This window comes from Zeugodacus cucurbitae, chromosome 3 (genome assembly GCF_028554725.1).
Source record: "Zeugodacus cucurbitae isolate PBARC_wt_2022May chromosome 3, idZeuCucr1.2, whole genome shotgun sequence".
Lineage (NCBI taxonomy): Eukaryota > Metazoa > Arthropoda > Insecta > Diptera > Tephritidae > Zeugodacus > Zeugodacus cucurbitae.
The window spans coordinates 29,598,637-29,606,481 of NC_071668.1; positions in this window are offsets into that span (position 1 = coordinate 29,598,637).

A 7,845-nucleotide genomic window follows, 5' to 3' on the forward strand; every position below is an offset into this window, starting at 1 on the left:
GTATATTGTGTTTTACAATCGCTCAAAATAAAAACGACGTATAAATGATAACCGTACAAATTTCTACTCAAAACACATTTCACTTCGTCAATAGAGCACTCATTATAAACACTCGAATTCGCACTTACATTTGTACATATGTATGTACAATCACTGGCAATTCTTCAACCGTAATCGAGGGTTCCAACTGAAACGTGGAGCCAGCGGGCGCACGAAGCGAGCGGGGGCTTACATATGCGAACAAATTGAGTTGAGAGTGGTAAAGAAAGAGCAAACACACACCCGCATCATAGCGCACCTCGCATATTTGGTCGCATATTTGTTGACTCGTTGTTTGGCGGCACGGGCGAACGCACTTACGGTCGGCGCTGTTCGCCGGTTCGTTTAGAGTGCCACGAGTTTTGCGCAAAATTGTTCAACTACAAACAAACACAGCCACCTTAGGCGACGGCGGCGCGTTGTTGTTAACAAATAAAAGACGAAATATTTTCGAAATATCCAAACGAATTCCAAGCAAACGCGCGCGCTTTTCGAATATTATGGTCGTGCAGTTGGCAGGATTGAAGTGGGCACCGCTGCAGCACGGCACACCAGATACAACAACTAAACGCAGAGGGGAGCAGTCGCTTGATCTGTTGGAATGCTGAGAATATTGCATGCCGAGGATGATGAGTTTGGTTGCTTAATTGCAATGTCAGCCGAGGTGTGTTCGCGCGGACTGCGTCAGCTAAATCGCTCAAGAGCTTTCGTCCCCTCAGCCACCTGCTGAACGAGTTGACTCGTGACAAGCTGAGTTGTAAATTGATTTGAAACACGCCTGGCAGAAAATAAGAAATTAATTACAACACAACTCATTTTTCGATGCCTAGTTAGACAACGCAGCGCGCGCGGCAAAGTAATAAATGCCGTTTAATTCTGCGGCTGCACATACGCGGTTCAACGCAGTTCAGCTAAAATATCTTCTTCTTTTGGGGGCAATGGACACTAAATGAGGCGTTAAATGTGTCTCATTACTCCTCCACACAGCGCCGCGCTGATGCTGAAAGACGCGCTGATTAGAAAGGATCACGTGCTAACATCCTTGCAGTCGGTTTTTCTATTCGCCTCAATTGTGTATACGGTTTTACCCCTAACAATCTCCAACAACCGCTTTGCACTCCGCGAATACGCTACAGTGTGCGCACAAAACTCCTCTTCCCGCTTACTTGTGAGGTGACTGCGAAACGTAGCGAAAAATGCTTGAGTCAAACACCAGTGCGGCGACAGCAGCGGCGCTAGCGAAAACTCAACCTCTAAATCCCGTTCGCTACACATGGCATCGGCCGCGGCCGTTGAAGGCGGTGTACGCGATGATGCCAGCGAGCGCATTTCAATCGCTTAAACTAGAGCAGGAAGAGCATCATCTAGACCGGAATAGTAGCAGGCTTTCAGGTCTCACCAGCAAGTCGCTGCGGCCCAGTAGTCGCACTTCAGCATGCAGTGTTCGTTGGTAAACAATAAACGAAACGAAACAAACGAAGCAAAAATCAAAACAAAACAACAAAATTATTTACTTGCGCGTTTTCTTAGTGCGTCTCATCGTTTGTGTAATTTGTGAGAGTTCACACACCAAGCATATTATACGCTCACACAATTGTATACTTAGCACTCTTTGAAGAGGATTGAGAGTCATGTGTTTTACAGGTAGGAGCATTCACTGAAGTCCCAGTAGGAAAATGAAGACGTTAAAATTGAAATGTGTGAATCACTGAAACATAAAAACGCATTTTTTTCTATAACTATAAACTAAAACAAAAATATACTTTCTCAATTCAAGACTTTTATTAATTTGCCGATAAAAATAGCGTTGTCTGCTTTCATTTCAGGGGTTAGGGGTTTCAGAAGTTGAAAACAAGGGCAATTCTACATTTTTTTAATATATACAATCATAGATTTCATTTAAACAATTCACCATATCACAAATACAAATTTAAATAGTATTTTGTGAAATTTGTATCTACTAATTTTATAAACTCAGCCATTGGTACCGCTCTTGCCGTAGACAGCATATCTAGTTAATGAACGAAGGACAAAAGAAAATATTGAATTTTGAATTTTTGACAGAATTTTAACGAAAAAACACACTTTTTTGTCAAAATTTCGCCATACATACATATATTGGATCAAAAAAAAAAATAGTTCTAATAAAAGTAAATAACAATCCTTCGTTCATTAACTCAAAAATGTTATTTTAAAGAAATGTGCAAAATTTCAACAAAATTGTTTCATAACTTTTCGAGAAATCGTGTCCACCGACTTACAAAATTGAGTTTTCAGATAAACGCGTTTAAAATTATACATTCAATCTGACCTGGTCTTATGGATGGGTCTATTCCTTAGAACTTTACACGGATCGATTTGATATTTTTTGATAATATTTTAAACATATTGTGCTATTTCATAGGACACATTATTTTCCAATTTTTAAATTTTGAAACACACCTAATCCGTTCAGTCGAACATAAGGTTATTATTTTGGTCGATATGGGTGTCGAAGTGATATTTATGTTGTCTGAAGTCTGATCTATCTGTTTGCCAATATGTGTACAAATAATCAGGGCTCTATATATGTATATATCATATTAGCAGAACAAATGAACTTTGATTTCCGATTATGTTAGGATCAGTATAAATAATAATAATTTCGAGTATACATACATTTATTTAATTCAATTATCAAATTGAACAGGCAACTGTGAACTTGAGGCAGAAGATACTATACTTCTGCAACCTATTTGCTTAATTCTCGCGCTATTACATATAGGCTTTATCCAAATAAAATTCTCATTGGGGATTAGTTCGTTCTCAAATCAGAAGAAGTGAGAAACGTCATTTGCTATTTGTTGGATACCGATGGGGATCATATCTAGCAAAACACTGCTCGATTGTTGGAGCGCTGCGGTGCGATAAATATGGTGTGAAGCGAAGTGAGCGAAAGAAATCAAGCCAGAGTACAAACTCACATACAATCAGCCCTGCGCACTCACACAACAATGAAACTGAGGAGAAAGGCGAAATGGGAAGAAAGAATGAGCGATTGCGTTTGCCTGAGAGCGCATTTAGTTATTGTTTCTTCATTGTTGCTGTGTTTGGGGTTGAGATTTCTGGTATTTTTGTGAGTGTGTTAAAACGGCACGACTGTCACAGCACTGTGTACAACAACAAACACAAGCCGACACTTCTCCACTCATTTGAACTCAGGCAGCGATTTGCAACCACCAACAAATAGAGACTGACGTATCACCGCACCGCACCACACCACAGCAACCAGGCCTGGCCAGGCCAAGTCGAGCCAAGGCAAACCAAGCCAACGTCCATCGACCGAACGTCAGTATGGAAATGAAAAGCGCGTTAACAGGCTGTTTTGTCTCCATTTGCGCAGTGAACGCGTTACGCGGCTGTAGTTGAAAGCGAAATACAAACAACAAATCATATTTCATTTTTCATTTTACTCACAACGCACAACAAATCGCCAGTAGTAGCGAACGAAAGGAAGAAACAGCAGCAAGATAAGCTGAGCAAAAATCCGGAAAAAAATTACTGGCTACAAACAAATCACATTGCGTGCGCTTACGAAACGCGTAAAACTAGTGAAAATTGTCAAATTGTCAAATTGCTGAAAATAAAAGTAATGATAAATAGTGAAAATACATAAGGAAATTATAAAGAAAAATTGTGGTTTTGTTTTGAGATTTGAGTTTTGTGTTTGTTAAAAGGCAAACTTTGTTTGAAAAGTGTACGGTGAAGCAAAGTGGATGCGTTGTCGCAGTGCCAAATATTGTGTGAAACAAAAAAGGAAATGTGCAAGTTCCCGATGCCTCGCAATTAAATCCTCTGCAACGCTCCACCGGATAAGAAGATAAAAGGTAGCTGTCCGAGCACGTTTTTCTCCATTTTATTGTGTTTTTCCATAGATGTTTTTAAGCCAGTATTTTTCAATCGCAGAGTTCGATTACGACTGAATTCTGCCTACTTGTTTGAGTATTTGTGTGTGTGTGTTTATGCCTGCGCAAGAATCAGGAAGTGAAGTAGAAGCGAAAGGAATGGTATGGAAAAGGGATTGAAAATAAACAAATGAAACGAGTATACAAATACCAAAATATTGACAGAAGCACTTTTGGGCAATATTTTCTGTGCTGTATATTGAAGTGGTGCTATTTTCCCTATAAAAAGTCAAGAAATCTTTAAAATGTGTGATTTCATTTATAAGAAATTTTGTCTTCCTTAAAATGACATTGATAAATTAACATACAGTTTAAGCTCACATTAGATAATGCATAATAAAAATAACCAGCTGCAAATAAATCACTGAAGGTCATCAATTCGGGGTGACTTTTTGATTACAGTGTCAATGAAGCATCTGCGCTTGAATTTCATTTGCATGAAAATAATAAAATATATGTTTTAATTGTAAGAATTTGCAAAATAAAATATAAAAACAAATTTAAAGTTTAATATACTATCTCTAATGAAGAGTTCCAGTGAAATTGTTTTTTTAAGTTTTGACTAAAATAATTAAGTTATATTCCAAAAGTTCTCTTTTCTATATAACCCCGATTGAACTACATATGTACATATTTCACAATAGTGGTCTCAAAATGACAAGGGTATTCTTGGACAGTGTGATTGACAACAAAATCGATAGCTATCACGAATGTGGTGTAAATAAACAATATATAAGCATTTGAACCAATATATCTGAATATATATTCAGATTAGCCTGTGTTATACACAAATATGCTAAGATCCTTTTTTTCATAGTGCCGATTTTCAGAGAAGTCATTCTCCTAACAACTTGGAATACATTCAGAATTGTATATATGTATGTATAACGCATTAATAAAACCGATTTGGATGTATGAAAATCATACCCTGTAGAACTAATATTCAATCACTTGCTTGAGTTTGTCTAGTTTTAAATTTATTTTATAAAAAATTAATGTAATTAAAAAATTAAAATTAAAATAAAGTTATTTTACGATTTTATAACTATTGTTAGGCATTCCCTACAAAGCAACAGAGGGATTTTCTTCAGATTATAACTGAAACTTCTTATAGTAAAAGAATTAAAAAAATATATTAACCTAAATTTGAACAATATTTTTGAAACTAACGACTTCTTTGGTATATTAATAATTCACATAACGTTCTATAACGGTTCGAAGCTTTCGAAATTTATTTTTGTCACTATAAGTAACTGAAGAACCTCTATTAACCAATATTAAATTTCTGTAAATAGAAGACATTTAAATATACATATGTACGTACTAGGGCTCTTATAATTATTCGATTAACCTGAAAACCGACTATTCGAATATCCGATTTGTAACCGTTCGTACGAATATTAACCGGTTAGTACTATTCGAATCCAAACAGCCTTTGATTTTTTTAAGTTTCCGCATTCCAGCCACTTTATCAGAATCAGAGAGGACGTTCTCCATTGCTGGAAATATAGTGATATCACGTAGAAGCTGCTTGCAAACAACAAATGTTAACCTTTTAACTTTCTTATATCAAAATAGACGTTTTATGAAAAGTACTCATTTAATACATACGCCCAGTTGAAATGGTTAAAAACTATTTTGTCATTACTTAATGGTTCCCGTGAAATCATTATTTTTTATATTTTAAAACAAATTTTTTGTTAGTTTCAATGTTTCACTTTATTTAATAAAAATAAGAAAATTAATGAACTTGTACTATTCGAATAGTCGACAACGAACGGTTAACATAATAGTCGAAAATAAGCGGTTAATAGAATAGACGATGACTGACGACTATCCGAATAGTGTAAACCGAATATTATTATTCGAATATGCGGTTAATTCGGTTAGTCGTTTAGTCGAATACCAAGAGCTCTAGTACGTACAGCTGAACATCTATAACTCGAACTCTTGAATTGGTAATATAAGTAAAATTTCCTACAAATTATCATCCGTAACTCGGAAGTCTCTCTAACTCGAAGTTTTTTTGCGGATTATGGTGATTTGATTTAGGGAAGTTCAACTGTATATGATTTTACATACTTTCGGTTCTAATTTTCGCGCCAATTATTTCGTTCTACAACAAAAATCAATTACTACAAAATTGGCAAAATACAAATGTTACTAAATAAGAAAATCAGAAATGTCATTCGGAGTGGCTGGCCGAACAAGTATACCAACAAATCAAATCACGGAATGTGAGTATAACCAAGCATGAAAATGTATCTCAGGGATGGATGGATACGAATTATTAGAAATTTATGCAACGGCCACCACAGGAAATGTTATAAACATAGACGCCAATACACTGACAACAACAACAACAAAAACTAAAAAAAGCGCAGAAGCTGTTGTTGCTATAGGCGCAGCATCCATGAGCGTTGACTCGTTATTGCGCTGCTGATGCAATTACGAGAGCAACGTCTAGACGATGAATACGCAGGAGTCCGCACATCCTCACACGCGCGTTCGCTCTCAGCGCCTTAATCCCTTCCTTTTTAGGTTGAGTCGTGATAAAAGTGAACGAGCTAAAGTGCATACCTAACTCGTACTGTATACTCGCATAATATGTATGCAAGCACGAGTGTGTATATATTAATAACACATAGAAAGAAGTATTTGTTGTTTGCCTAACGACTTTTGAAGTTGCATTGCTTGATTCTTGTTTACTTTGCTTATCGTCGTCTGACATCATCGTTCGTCATACTATTTTGCCTCGGAAATGCTAACGTTGTTGTTGTTATTGTTGCTTGTGGCTCGTCCAATCAATTTATATTGCAACGCAACTTAACTCGCCCTACTGCCCCTACTGCCTCTCACTCTCTCTGCTATTTGCTCTTCACTTTTAAGCATTTTCATTTTCAAATTTAAATGTGGATGTGTTTCGTCTCAATATCCTGTTTGCCGCCGGCGCATAATGAAATGGCAATCACATTATCGCGCTTCTCCTATTCCAGCATTTAATCCGTTCGTAGAAGCAGGGCCCACCCAGTCGATGTTTATGTTGGTGTACTCATTCCAATTTTTATGACAATTCTGCACTTCTCGCGCAGAGAGAGATTAACTATTCGATTGAGACCAGTAGGAAAAGTTTGATCCTATTTATGGAGTCAATTTGCCAAGCTGAAATCAAAGGACACTCAGAGAATGTTCAACATTTTTTTATTTAAATCCATATGTAGTGTAACCTTCAAAAAGACATTGCACGACTGTCTAACGAAGGATAGTGCAAGTTTTGTTATTAAAAAAATTATACAAAAGAGTTTCGTATGTTAAGCAAAAACTTGTTTGATAAGTTGCTCACTAAGTGTATCTAGTCTCTGCGACATGCGTTAGTGAACCCCAATAAAAACCAGGTCCAGAACCCAGTGGACTTCCAAAAGAACCTCATAAATAATTTTGTATATCGGTAAAATGAGGTTGATCGATATAGTTATGAAGATAAAAGGAACACATTGTGTATAAGTCCCATAGAGAACGCTAGCAGAAAATCGCCGAGATTGAGGCCTTTTTTAAGCAAAACTTTCATTCTTTAATATATAGATTTGAATTCTCTTAATTTGAAACGAACTTTTCATCTGCCACTTATACTGAGTAAGTTCTAAGCCTAGCATTAACTTCTTCTACATATTTGAACTTTGAATAAGTCAGATTTACACTCATTCACAAGTAGTAATCATTTTTATTGAAGCTAGGAATCCTTGCGAAAGTTGGAATCGGCTTTATTGGCTTTCCTTTTTCATTTTACTCCATAAGTAAGTTACAAATTACGTTGACTTTTGTCATTGATTCCAACTGGGCAGCCGCTCCACCAACAAGCGCC